We start from the raw sequence: 15,355 nt of genomic DNA, 5'->3' as shown, positions 1-15,355 counted from the left end.
ATTTCTTGATCACCTGTGTAATCCATGCCTGCGAATGGAAAATATTCAATCATGATGATTTTATTTTTTCGCCACCCAGCAGAAATTAGGAGTATACTGGATCATTGGTCCATCACCACCTTTGTGGCGTGCCATCAATATGACCCATTTCGGCATGCGAGGGTCACGAGGTCCTCCTCTATCTATAGCTACACACGGAGAAAGAAGAGGAATCCATTCTACAGAAAATGAAATGACAAAGGCAACATACCCAATGTTTTTGAGTTTGTCTGTTTTGACTCTAGTTAGTTGCCCCTTTAGATTGGAAACTACAACCTTGCTCCAATTGAATATAGTAGGTTGCAAACACTCTACGGTGTTTTGCTTTTGAGCCTTTTTGAGAAAATGAAGAGATGCACTACCACATAGTCGTGTAACATTGAACCTAATATCTTTCAAAGGAAGCCTCACTATGGTTTTGATGTCAACTCTCCCATATTTGAGAGAAACTCCTTCAGTGAAATGTTGTATCAGATAGGTGGAATTTGTTTCGCCATGTCGCTATGCCCATATAAAGAAATTTCGACCCGGTAGCATGGAAGCCCAGATAATAAGTAAATGTCATCAACATAAATAGGGATCCTATGATCTCCAATTATGAAGCATTCTTCTTGAACACTACACTTTCCCACCATCCACTCTACCAAGTCTAGTCAGGCCTTCATGCCCAGGATAGTGAAAAAAATGTACAGGCCACAATTTTTCAATGCTTGTATGGTCTCTAGATAGTTTAGAGTAGTTATGTATTTGTCTTCATTCTCAAACTCTATCCACTCCAGTTTTGCAGCTTAAACGCTGCAAAAAAACATAGAATATCTTTAGAGAAGATTATGGTAAAAATATGCAAGAAATTTGGGTGTTTTCCATTAACCTTTTTGTGCTCTCGTCATTGTGCGCAACTGACTGAACAAAACAGTGCATATGTATGGAGTGGTAGCTTAAGAAACTACACACGTCGCAATTTTTAATATGAAAAAGTCAGTTGATGTGCACAACCCGATAAGGGTTAACTGCGCACATTGAGGACGATTTTAAATTTGAAAACCCTCCCCAAAAAAACAAAATCCACAATGAAATTATAAATTAAATCCATGAAAACAATGATCTCAGAGGGGTCATTTACCTAGAGAAGACAGATTGCGATTTGATCTAATGGTTTGCCCAGAATATGCCTTTGAAGTTTTTGGTGAAAAGTGAACTTTATCACTCTCAAAATCTAAACAACACAAATGATAAAAAGTTTTTACTTTTTTGGGTTTTTATAAGTTTTTAGGCTTATTAAAATATTATTTTTTTCGTATTAGTCTTTAAAATCTAAACTTAAGATGTTTTTCACTATGTTTTTGAGTAGTGATATGCTTTTTTAGTTCAATTGTACATATCACAGGTTATTTACGAAAACAAAACATTTTGGAATTGAGTATGTGTTTATCACTTTTTCGAACTCATTTAAACTTACGAAAAACAGAAATCAAGGAGTTCCCTTTATGCCATTTTCAGACTCCTTAAACATGAAAATATCATTGAGTACTTCATTGCTCGAACTCGTAAAACTAAATGAACAACCGTCTATTCAGTATAACTTTTCCCCTTTTACGAAATGAATTATACTATTTATGAAAATGTATACGTTGACTCATCATGGTCAATAGAGTTTTCTCTTACATGATTTTACCACTTTTTGAGCTTGAGTGACTCAATTTATGAAAAAGGACACTGTGGAGTTTACTTATGTTTTTCTCTTGACTCCATAAAACTAAAAAACACCGATCTTTACTTTCTCCGGGCTCGATACAATTTATGTAATTTTTGTATCTTTTCAAACTCTTTAAACATGAAAATGACATCGAGTCACCCCTTCACTGGACTCGTAAACCTAAACAGTGTAGGACTCGTTAAGCAGGACGAGATCGGAGCACTCCTTCCTAAGTTTGTTAAAAATACTTCGAAGGACTCATCTGAAGGATGAGCTTACAAGACGATCACATGTTATCCTTCTCAATCTTGTAAAAAAAATTAAAATAAAGAGGTACTTTCCAATAATGGTGGGGGAAAAGTGAGAAAAAATATTTGTTTTTGTTTTATAAAAGGCAGTATATCACTCTTGAACATTACACTCTGTCACTTTTGTGTCTGTGTTGGGAAATTCATTTTCCTCTCAATTTGCCATACGTCATTGAAAGTATTCAGTTGGTTTGGGTTTTATTTTGACTCAAATGCTGCAAAGTCATAATCTCATGTCTATGATATGTTCAAGAGAACTTCAACCTTAGTCAAATTACTTTTCATTTCATAGACTTTTGTTGCATCGACCATCTCTGAGTGAGTGTTGAATTGCTCTAAAATAATGTTCTTCAAAACATGACATGAGTTTCATGTCGTAGGCCCTCCTACGATGGGTTTCTTCCTATCGAATTCAGCTCACTCTCTATGAATTTGATCTAGAAACCTTCAGTACCTTGGAGCATGCATGCCTTATTGGTAGGTTTCTTGCCTGCGATGACAAGTTCTCATCATTGAACTTTGATCTAATGATTCTATGAGTGTTCGACACCAACACATTGATTCACGCTTCATAGAGTGTACTGGATGTACCTTGAGAGCCATTGTCATTATTGGTGGTTTCTCTCATGGTTGTTAATGGTTCACATCATTGACTAGTAATCAAGTGGTTTCTACCATGTTCGACTTTCAAACATTTACTCGCATAGCTAGATTCATATTACGGATTGGGATATGGAGATCAAGACCCTGGATCTATTTTCATCCATCAAGTCTGCGTCGATTTATTAAACATACATGATTGTAAACATATATCCATTGATGGTTTCTTCCATACTATGACTTCTTCTGCAATGGATCTTTATATGTATTTGTGTACTATTATTCGAGACATTTATACTCTAAGTATGGCAATGCCTATCTCAACGATGATTATATATTGCATTATAACATTTGATTGATTATTTCAGGTCTTTGACTATAGTGTTTAACCCAAACCTTGACATGATAAAGCGCTTTAGTCATCAAACATCTCTTTTGAATTTTCACTTAAGGGGGTAATTTGTTAAGCATCATTTTGTCACATTAAGCAAATGACCATCGGTTTGGATCTTTCACTATCCATAAATGTGTCCCAAAGCATTCCCCTACAAATTTAGATTCTAAAGTATCCTAAATAAGGTGAAATTACTGGATCTGGTGGTTCAAAACCATGTTTTTAGCCTCCTATATAGTTACCTAGTTAATCTTTGCGTATACGCAAATAAGTCCATTAGAAACTGCACATAACTACACTTTTTCTTACATTGTGGATTGTGCACATGACTTAACCAATGTAGAAATAAAAATTAAACTCCAGAAGCATTGTTAGTCATATTTATCTAACAAGCTTCGAATGGGTGCCTATTCATCCCTAATCCCTCCCATCATGGAGAAACTCCCTTTCTTTATGGAACCCCTATCCCACCATTACTAGATCTCATCCCTTGGAGAATGGATCCCAAACTTCCCACTCTTGGCCTATAAAGCTATCACAGGCCCGAAGATTGTTGGAAGTAGGCTTATGTTATTGGAATAAGGTTGGAAGGATATTCATTTAAGGAGAGGGTTGGAGATTATGTGAGGGGACTTGCAATATCAAGGCTTCAAGGTTGTAAGTATATTCTACATTTTTATTAATATAAAGGAAATTGTTATTTCTCAATTATGATTCTATTGTTATAATTTATAGGATTCCTTGATAACCTACATAGATTATGATTGCATATTAATCCATTTTAGTATATGATTGAGTTAAATAGTCCATTTATCTCTTATGATAGATGTTGGATGCTTTGATCTCATGTATGTTTATGTCTATGTATATCTCCTTTAGGACATCTCAAAGAAGCTGTGGGGAGCAACATGAAGATATCTAAAGAATCGAGGAGAAGTAGATGGTCGAAATCTCTGAACAAGACATCATCGGAAATTTTGATTTAAATGGTAAGTGGCCTCTATCATACTATTTGTTTCAATCAATCATACTCTAGAGAAAGGTAGAACTTCCGGCTTGCTTGTTACAATATTTCTTTGAGGTCAACGGAGATCGCTCTTGTCTACAAGAGGGATAAGTCCAAATAACAATCCTTGTGACTCTTGAATTTCTAACTTCTAGTGACCTTTGGACTTCTACAACCTCTGGAATTCTAAGTGATTTTTGGAGTTACATATTACTTCTGGTATTACATGTCTTTTGGACATCAATGACTCATTAGTTCATACATGACTCTTGGTCTTCCACTTATTTTTCTTTACAGTGATTACAACAGTACATCATGACTTCCACATCATTCTGTGATGAGACTTGACATGTCACTATATTTGATGACTGGGACCAATAGTGACTGATGACATGGATTTTCTCCAGTGTTTACATGGCTTTCAACAATATCTTCATTCTTCATGCAACTTCAATTGTTGATGTCCTCTACCCTACAAAGGGTCTTTGATCAAATGGAATATTAAGGGTACTTTGATTACCAAGATTCAAGTGTGTTATTTGTTATTCCTAAGCTTCCTTTTTTTTTCTCCTTGTTGATCTTCCTCATGTGTGATTACCATGATATTTTTGGACTACCTGTAGTTGCAAATCACTCATGATGAGCAACCATCATCTTGAAAATCTCCTATTCTACTATGTTTCATGCCTTTTTGGTGCACTCAAGAGGGCCAAAATGGGCTTCAGGGAGCGTGGGAACACTTTTAAAGGATAAAGGGTTGAAGAGGGAAGGATTTGAGGCTTTGGAATGTGCTCATGCACTCAAAATAAGGGGACAATCAAGGCAGAGCCCATGACACAAGTCTGAAGGAAGAAGTGGAGGTCTTCGAGCTTCCCATGTCTATTGTGTGCTCATGGGAGAGATGGAAGGAATAGCGTGCACTCCTAAAGGTTGAAGGCTGAAGGATTTAGGACTTCGGGGAGCACTCATGCACTCAAGAGACCCACAAGGGCACAAGGCACAAGTTTGAAGCCTGAAGAGAAGAGCTTTGTTATATCAAAGTATGCTCATGCACTCAAAGGGTATAGAGGGATCATGGTGCATTAGGGAAAGATAAAGGGAGGAGCTTAAGGCCTTTAGGGTTCACCTATGTTCTCAAATAGGGCACACTTATTTAAGTTGAAGGAATGAACTTAAGGAAGACTGGTCTCTAGGAGGTCACAGTTCATAGTAAGGAATGGGGAAGAGGGTTGAGGAGCTTGCCTTCTGCCCTTGGAGGGTTCATGGTGTAATTTCGAACAATGAATGATTCCCCATCAAGGCTTCAGAGTGTGCTTATGTGCTCTTGGCCTTAGTGAGCTCGCTTTGAAACCAAATATTTTTCTAAGTATGGAATATAGGGCGAGGGGTGAACATGATGAGTTTAGACATAGAACCACATGCGACACATACCAACTCATCAAAAAGAACTTATAAAAACATTAACAATGATGAATATACATCAAAACACCACTTTATAAAATTTCTGAAGTGAATTGAGTGTAGTGTGTGCGATTGTGGCCCAAAAATGTTGTTTTATGACAAAAACAATGTTATGACTATGAAATGCACCAAAATATGTTCTCATCAATGTGATGATGCTTGAAACAATTCAAAGACACTTGATACACATAAAATGAAACAGAACAACATTTGATGATCAAAGCGACTCTGTGTACGATGGTGATAGTAGGCTCCAAAATTCAAACGTAGCAAAATTTTGGAGGGTGTTGTAGCAACGATAACACTTGGTGACACACTAGGCGGACTTCAGCTTCTTTGTCTGGGAATAACTTTCAGTTAAGGGTCATGCCTATAGGAAGTATTGATTTCCTCGATTTCAATCTTTCTACCTATTTTTATATGTATCATCTCACTTTTCTCTGCTTGGTTGAACATATACAAAAGATGCACCATATCACAATTATTTCAATATGGGAAAGGATGATGTGTGCGGAAATTTTAGGATATTTAGAGTATGATTTTTCATGTTTCGTGTTGCTCCAATTGTGGTAGGCCTGAATAGTACCCTAACATAGTCACTTCAAGAGCACAAACATTGTGTCGCCACCAACGAGCCTCGACAGTACCCCAATGAAGTTGCTTGCTTTACCTGCCTGTGCATGAAGCCTTTCTCTTCTTTCGCCCTTTATTTATTTATTTTAATAGAACTATCCATTGACACATATTATTTTCAATGGGAAGAAGAGGGGTTCCAAATATTGAGAGCAGAGGAGGTTTCCCCATTAAAGAAGTATTTTTAAGACCTATGATATTAGTTTTATCGCTTTAGATTTTCCCCTTCTCCTTTCTCTACTTGATTAGACAAGTGTTAACACACAAGTAGATTTGGACCAAGTTGAGTAGAATAGATACCATCATAGGCACAGATCTCATATGTTCTTTCAAGGTTATCATTCATTACACCACAAAGTCTTTTGAGCCATGGAATTTACACAAGGTTATTATTTATGTACAACAACTAAAAAATAAGACATGATAAGAAACGACTTACATAAGAGATGAACAAGGGAAACAAACAAAATAAAGGGAAACAAAACAAACTATACATGAAGTGTAGCCTGTAGCTGCTATTGAAAGTAATGATTTAGATCTTAGTCATTTACGGGTAATAAGTTAATCCTCCTGTCTAATGATTTCAACTTGAAAGTATTGTCTCCAAGCTTTTCATCAACAGTAAATGGTCCAATCCACAAAGGCTGGAACTTTGTGTGTTTTACCATTTCTTTGTGGGGTTTATCCCACTTCAGGACTAGGTCACCTACATTAAATATCTTTACCCCTATGGAGTTCTTATAAAATGAGTGCTTTACATGGTTCTAATGTACATCAAATAGATTTTTAGACTTGTGCCTTTCTTCCTCGACTATGAATAATGTGTCTATCCTACTATGAACCAAAATACAAGGTCTACCTTGTGAGTCTTGAGAGAGTTGGAAGGCCAGAATATAGAGGTTCAGATGCAACATAACATATTTAATATAAATTAGGAAGTATGGTGAGGTTTTTAGGGAAGGCTTTGGAGTTACACGGTCGGCCAAAAGTGCATTGGTCAAAGCTTTATGTCAGCTCCTTTGTTCAGAGAAGATGGTTTTCTTAATTAAATGGATAAGATTCTTATTCGTTGATTTAACCAAACCATTTTCCTGTGGATAATAATTAGATACATGTTTGAGTACAATTCCATTTTCTAATTCAAATTCATAAAGTTTCAATGATGAAAAGTAAGTCTCATTATCAAAGACAAGTGATGTATGAACACCAAACCTGGTTATAATATTATGTTTCAAGAATTAGATGACTTCTTGGTCATTTAATTATTTGAGAGGAACTGCTTCTAACCACCGAGTGGAGTAATTTATCGCTATGAGAATATATCAGTGTTTCTTTGACTAATGGGGAAAAATATCTTCGATAAAATCTAAGCCTCACAAAATGTAATGGTTCCTTAACTATTACTAGTAGGAGTGGGGTGAATGAACTCTGATTGCGACTGGTGCATCTTTGACAATCTTGGCAATTGCGTACATAAGCGTGAGAATCCATAGAGAGAGCAAGCTACTAATATCCAACCTTCATAACCTTATGTTTCATAGTGTCACCCCCATGGTGGCCACCTTCCAGTCCATCGTGTAAATATTTCAGGACCTTCTCTGTATACTATGGCTCAAGGCATCTCAACAAGACACCATTATGGTGCTTCTAGAAAAGCACTCCATGAACCAATTGGTAAGATATTGTTTTTAAATGAATGGCCCTCTTATGTTTATTTGATAAGTGCGATGGAAATGTTCCATGCTCCAAAAATTTCCATAAATATGCATACCATGGCATTGTAGATGTGGACTGAGGAACATGTTCAATGTTATGCATTTCAATCTCTTGCTCCCATCCTGAAAGATCTTATTTGGGAGCATCTCTTGCTTCGGTGGCTATCTTACATAGGCCAAGACCTTTTATGGTATGAACTAGTTTGAAATATAGGTAATATTCTTGAAGATAGGTCATCTAGTTAGCCCTTTTCTCATCCAACTCTTGTTGTACAGACTGTGTTCTTATGAGGTAAAATTATTATTTTGTGAGCTTTCAATAGATAGGGCCTAAAATATTTAACTTCCTTGTAATAAATATACGCTTTCTTTTAATGGTAAGATAATTTGATTCCAAACCTTGTAGACTAGCACTCATAAAAGCGATAGATAACTCATTTCCTTAAATATCTTTTTGAGTCAACATGGCCACAATTGAAAAAATTGAAGCAAACGTATAAAACAAAAAATCTTTCCTATAGTCAGGATTGAATAATATGGTTGCGTCAGAAATGACATGCTTAATCTCAACAAAAACATCATCTTCCTATATATCCCATTTGTATACAACATCTTTCTTGATCATCTCCTATTTGGTCTTGACTATCTGAGCATAATCATAGATGAGTTTTCTGAGGAAATTAATTTTCCATAAGAAATAATGCATGGCTTTCTTGTTCACAGGACACAAGATTTGCATGATGGCTCTCACCCTCTCGGGATCAATCTTAATCTTTCTCTTGTCATGATGTGCCCCAGTATAATTCCTTCGGACACACTGAAGAAACTCTTCTTGGGATTAAGATAAATCCCATACGTTCGACACAGCTCAATTATCTTCTTCAAATGACATACGTGATCTGATATTTTCTTGGAGAACATAGTAACATCATCCAAATAAATAATGATGCTCTAACCTATAAGGCCACAGAAGGTGATGTCCATTTCTCTTTGGAAAGTCACACCTACATTTATAAGTCCAAATGGCATCCTATTGAAATTAAATGTTCCCCATTTGATATGGAAGGTAGTTTTTAACCTATTTGGTTTCGCTACAAGTATTTGATTATAACCAGAGAAATAATCTAGTAGTGAAAACATTTCAAACCCAGATATTTCCTGAAGGAGCTGTTCCATGGATGGCACTGGGTAATCATGTTTTTTAGAATCCTGATCAAGATTTCAAAAATCAAAACATAAAGATGTTTATCTAGAGTTATTTCAGACTGGGACCAAGTTGGAGATGCAAGGTTAATTTATGAATTTGAATATGATCTAAGCATCTAACAACTTCCTTAATTTCTTTTCGATAAGGCAATTTTGGATGAAGTTTTTGTAATTTCTACTACAAATTATTTACCCCCTCTTTGATAGGAATGGCGTGCTAGATAATACAAGTGCCATGTGTCTTTAAATAGTCGTATGCCCATATGAATAGAACATGATATTGTTTGAATAGACAGATAAATGCCTCACATTCCTATGGAGAATAACATGTATCGAGGTTTACATACTTTAGATCTTCTTGGGTCTCGAGATTAACTTGTTCAGATGATAACTTTGAGATCTGGGTATTATTGTTAATTGGTCCACTAAAGTGGTTTGGCAAGTCATATAACTTCTCCAAGGACACCACACCTTTAGGAATATTGTTTCTATTCATTGTATTGGATGCATCCTACAGAGCTTGATCATGCCCATCCCCATTTATGGCATCATATTCTAATACATACGCATTAGCCATAAAGTGGATTATTTGTTGGGTTTTTTTGGAGACGTGTAAATTAGTGAAATTGTATGGTACAGGTAATTTATATACAATTTCAATAGAAAAACCATTTTTTAATGGAGACATCCTAGCGGGTGCATTTGCTAACACATCTACTGTGACATTTCTAATTGTAGGAACAAAAATAATATTAAAAGATTTAAAACGAATAATTAAACACCATACCTCTTGTTGGTAGCTTTTAAGATGCGGTGAGACACATTGGATATTATTCCGTACATGTCGATTAACCACCTCTAAGTCACCAATTACCTTGAGAGATTTTACCTTTAGATCGATGGACTTCCTTAATCCAAGCATGAGTGTTTCATATTCATAAGTATTTTTAGTACACTCAAAATCTAGATAGCATGGGAGGATATGCTTCTTATTGCATGGGTATATAAGAACACAACTACCTCTAGAACCGTCATGTGCCTTTGAACCATCAAAATATAAAGTCCAAATATCATGAGCTACTGAGGTACTTCCTATACTACTATTACTACTTTACTACTATTATGTACATCTATATTTCATGTTTCATTTGAACCAATTGGAGAACAAGGAAGGACCTCCAGCTATGTATTTGGTGGAATGGGTGATGGTTGTGCCTGATAACACCCGATGTTGGTATCAACGAAACAATTCCTCGAAATTAGATAAGAAAAAGTAAGATCTTGATTGTGGCCCTCAAGTGGTGTCACAGTGTGTTTCATGTACAACTCATTGTTCACTCGAATCTGGTTAGTCCTACCCTTATGGAAGCCACAAATGTCACCAATGTAGTGTCGCACCTTGGCAAGGTTAGTTTTGTGACACTTAGAGAGGGTGCTTTTGATGTAATGATGTAAGATTATCCATCCTAGACTTATGTACATGATTATATGATATAGACCTAGTTTGGGTCACCTGGTTTCTATGTGCTTATGATAATATCTATGGTTCTGTATAAGAATTAATTTTGATTAAGAGAATATTTTCGATGTTTTCTCTTTTGGTATCCTATTTTGGACATAGGTGTATGGCATGGATGGTGATCTAGGATTGAGACACATAAATCCATGGATGATCATGGTTATGTGGAACATATGATTAATTATGATTTACGGATGATATATGATTTGTATGATTATATATGCATAATCGTGTACTAAGCAGGATGTGGCAGGGAACCTGGTTATTTGCAAACAAGGATTCTCTAATTATCAAATGACTCTGGAAGTCATGATACATGATTTTTATGATTCTATATGCTTAATCTTGTATTGAGTATGATGTGACAGGGGACGTGGTTATTTGAAAACTAGGATGTCCAAATTATAAATGGTTGTGGAAGTCATTTCTCTAGAACCAAAATAACTGTGGAAATCATGCACAATCTTTGGTAAAATGTGAATAAGTTAATTATGAAACTCATTTGATTCCTTTGATTTATGAGATTTTGATGTGTGAAGGTCTTCGAAACAAGCCTTACCAATGAACCATCAGATGGGTATGAGCTCACAATCAGTACCTTAAGCTGAAGCATGGAGTTTCAAAGTAGAGTAGATGATAAGCTGTGGAAATTAGGGTGCGGAGTCCTAAACCCATGAAAGATAAATACGTGGAGTCTTGGATCTATAATAAAAGTATTACGGCACAAAGTCCTAAATCCATGAAAGGTAAAGATGTGGAGTCTTGAAAATTTCAAACCTTGATGAATTCCATTTCAAAAACCTCCCCTAGAAATTTTGGGTTCGGGTCTTCTGATGACATACTAATCTATAGAAAATATCAAGAGCATCTACAACATGTTGATAGAGTCTTTTAAAAATATTGGAAGATATAACTATACGAAAATCATTTCACATGTTCCTTTAGGGTTTGATTGGAATACTTGTGTCACATCACACTTCGTGAAGGCATCAAAGTGGTATTTTATAAAAATAAAATTTATAATGCAATGGTCAATCCTCAAATCTTGAAGAAACTTATAGGATTTTTAGGATTGCTGGGACATTTAGCACAAATTTGTTAAGAATTATGGTTAAATAACATCACCTCTAAAATCATTGTTAAAGAAGAAATAATTTTCTTTGACCGAAGAAGAAACAAAAACAAACTTATAGGATTTTTAGGATTCATGGGACATTTACCATAAGTTTGTTAAGATTATGGTGAAATAACATCACCTCTTAAATCATTGTTAAAGAAGGAGTAATTTTCTCTGACTGAAGAAGCAACCAAAACCTTTCAAAAACTTAAGAAGGCTATGTATGAAACTCTTTTTCCTTGTACACTTTAGAAAAACCTTTTTTGGGGAGTGAAATGCATCAAGCCATGTAATTGGTGCAATTTTAAAGTGAGAAGGAAGTCCCCTTTCCTTGAAAGCAACAAAATTAAAGATGGAAGCCATTAGAAAATGGTGGAATTAGTGAATGAAAGATACCTCCATAGATTCAGAAAAATATTGTAAAAACACTTAGAAAGTGATGATTAAAAGTAGCTATTAGATAAAAGTTGATGATATAAGAGAAACAATTTCCTATGATGAGAATGTAAAGTAAACTACAATGAGAAGGTTCCAATGCAAAATCAGAAAATGGGCATAATGTCAATAAACTTAAGTAAAATTATCAATAGAGATGTATATTCAAGGGGAGTAAGCCACTAGGAACATGTTTAACATGCATGAGACTTGGATCTCAAATGAGTAGAACACTCATAATTATGATGGAAATATCCTTGTAGAACACTCATAATTATGATGGAAATATCCTTCCATTGTATTCAAAATGGGAATTAAGAATGAATGTTGTAGGTACTCCGATTTTGCTAAAATGCTTTAGACTATAAATTCTTAACATAAGAAGACACACTCATTTTCAAAGAAATATATACGAGAAAATACTGCAACAAAATTAGAAATTTAAGTACATAGTATTTATACTTTTGAAGTTATTTATACCAATGCATAACAAAGATTGAAATATTTTCAGTTTAACTAAATAGATAAAATAATACCCATGATATTAGTGAACATGAGGGATCATCATTAAGATAGATTATAAGAATTAAACTATTCACATGGTTGTTGAAAAAAAAATTGTTTTTCCTAGAATCTTCTAGTAACAATCAATAAGGATTGTAAACAATTTATTAAGATTATCTAATAGAGAATCATAATAATACTATAAATATTATAAAAAAAAATTCTTTATAATTTTGATAAAAAAAATATCATTTAAATTAACTTTTTTTTAATGAATATTTTTAAATATAATGTTTTTAAAATATAGTTTTAAATTTAAATTTAGATATTTAATGATAGAAATTGAAAAATCTAATTCTTAGGAATGAAATATTTAATAAAAGGTCTTCAAAAATTTGTTTGAAAATAAGTCCATGCAAACAAAAGAAAATCTTAAATTTAAAATATAATTTACTCAAAATTTAAAAGATGTTGATCAATCATTTTTAAATAATTTTAAAAGAATCTAATTTTTTTTTAATGAAATTATAGTAATTTGTTAGATCATTTATCTAAAATATATTTTAATCATTTAAATAATAATATCATGTAAAAATAAACGGTCGAATATAATAATTATAAATATTTTTATGCTTAATATTATTTTTTTAATAACATAATTTAATATCGTGAAAAAATTGATTTTTATACTTATTATAAGTATATATATTTATATAAGCCCATGGGGCTTCGGATTGACAGTGAATGGGTGCATTGTTAAGACACTCCTTGCCATAGGTCATTTGTTCAAATCCCCATAAGTGCTTACCTACCAATATATATATATTAGTAGGTAAGCACTTATGGGATTGGGTAAGCACTTATGGGAATTGTAGGCTAAGAATCAAAATGTATATATATTATTTTCTTTTGACACTGCAGACACACCGACACTGTACTCGGATAAACCTGTAGGCTAAGAATCAAAATGTATATATATTAAACATCATAACAGTTACAAGTTGACTGTTATTACCGGAAAAAATGTCCCATTACAAGGCGGGAAAGATGTCCTATTATCAGATACTGTGCATCACCAAACAAGAGAGTGATGGACACCAAAATTTCCTAAAATGTCAAGTTAATGTCCTCGATATAATCACATCATTTCAACAATGAAATATAATTAAATCATGGCTGCGAATATCCCTGGTTGGAAGTTTTCTTCACACACAGAGAGTCACAAGCCTTGTGAAATTCGCCGAACCGTTCCCTTTCTGTACCAGTCGCAGAAGATCAAGTGAATTAGAGTGGTTATGTTTTAGACAGAAGTGTTGACTTGTTGCTCGTAAGAGCGCTTCAGTGTTGAAGCTACAGAACGAGCCCAGAGCTTGAGATGTTCTTTCATATCCACATCTGTTGCATTTAGGTTTGGCAGTTCCCAGTTTTCCAAAGGCGATTCTTGATAAATTCTTGGTGCAATTTTCAGGGTCGGATAATCGTTTCAATCCAGGAAGAAGACTCAGTAGTCGCGGGGTCAACTGGTCCTTTCTGAACTCGAAGCCAAGCTCCATAAGACCTTTTAGCTCTTGTAATTCTAGATCGACTCTACTTTTGGGGCCTCCTTTGCTCTCCTTCTGCGTCAGCCGCTTGCGACTCGAAACAGTCTCTAACTTTGGCAGAGAATTTGGTTGAGGCATTTGGAGGCACATGTGTTCAGCTGAGGACTTTCCTTGTCTTCTCTCAAGAAGCGAAGCAGGGAGCTGCCCTGTAATCCGAAGTGCTGAATCGCTCATGTTAGGATTTGGTAACTCGGATGAAACGAGAGGAGCGTCGCGGTTCTAATTCCCAGACCAAACAGGAGTAGTATATGAAACTTTTATAAGGAGTGGATACATGTGGACCAATGCCTACCATATCAACCAGAAGTAATGTGAAAGGAGGACGGCTGTTGTCGTGCTACGAGCTAATCTTGTGGTTAACGTGGAGTTTAGGTGAAAGCTTCTAATCTTTCGTCTGGTCGGTCACCTGACAGACCATTTGCTGGAGCCCGAGTGACGTACGGTTTTACGGTTAAATTGAATGTATTATTTGTCTAACATTCATAAGTGGAGTTATGGCTATAGGTTAATGGTTAGATTTAGGGAAGTACAAAATTTAATGGTTATGTTAATGGTTAGATTTAGGGAAGTACAAAATCTAATAAATGTTAATGGGTAGAGAGAATTTTTTAAGTCATCAAATTGGCAGTTATATATATATACACAAAACGAACAATTAATTTGATAAATGAGTTAATAAGTTCTCTACTTATATTAAAAAAAAAAATTAAGTCACTTAATAAATCTATGGTTCTAAAAATTAAGTAAAAATATACAGATTTCAAAATAGTTAGTAAGTAAAATAAAGAAAATACCCACAAATATCAGTAAAAAAAATTTGTTAATATTTTTGTATAAGTTGATAAATTTAAATTATTAAATGTATATTCATTAAATTATCAGTGATCTTTTTATACATTCAAAAATATATTTTAACTAAAATATTAATGAATTATTTTTTTTTCTTTTATTAATATTTTTGTATAAATTGATAAATTTAAATTATTAAATTTATATTGATTAAATTATCAGTGATCTTTTTATACATTCAAAAATATATTTTAACTAAAATATTAATAAAATTTTTTTTTTTTATTAATATTTTTGTATAAATTAATCAATTTAAATTATTAAATTTAAAT

At 34.2% G+C, this 15,355-nt stretch overlaps 1 pseudogene; it reads right to left on the bottom strand.

The window, feature by feature from the left end:
* Positions 1–13,933: 13,933 nt before the first annotated feature.
* LOC149193092 (uncharacterized) lies at positions 13,934–14,408 on the bottom strand (annotated as a pseudogene).
* Between the last annotated feature and the right edge of the window lie 947 nt (positions 14,409–15,355).

This window comes from Pinus tabuliformis, chromosome 2_2 (genome assembly GCF_031772625.1).
Source record: "Pinus tabuliformis cultivar Carrire ecotype Pingquan chromosome 2_2, CPIR1, whole genome shotgun sequence".
NCBI lineage: Eukaryota > Viridiplantae > Streptophyta > Pinopsida > Pinales > Pinaceae > Pinus > Pinus tabuliformis.
This window is presented reverse-complemented; position numbering and strand designations above follow the sequence as displayed.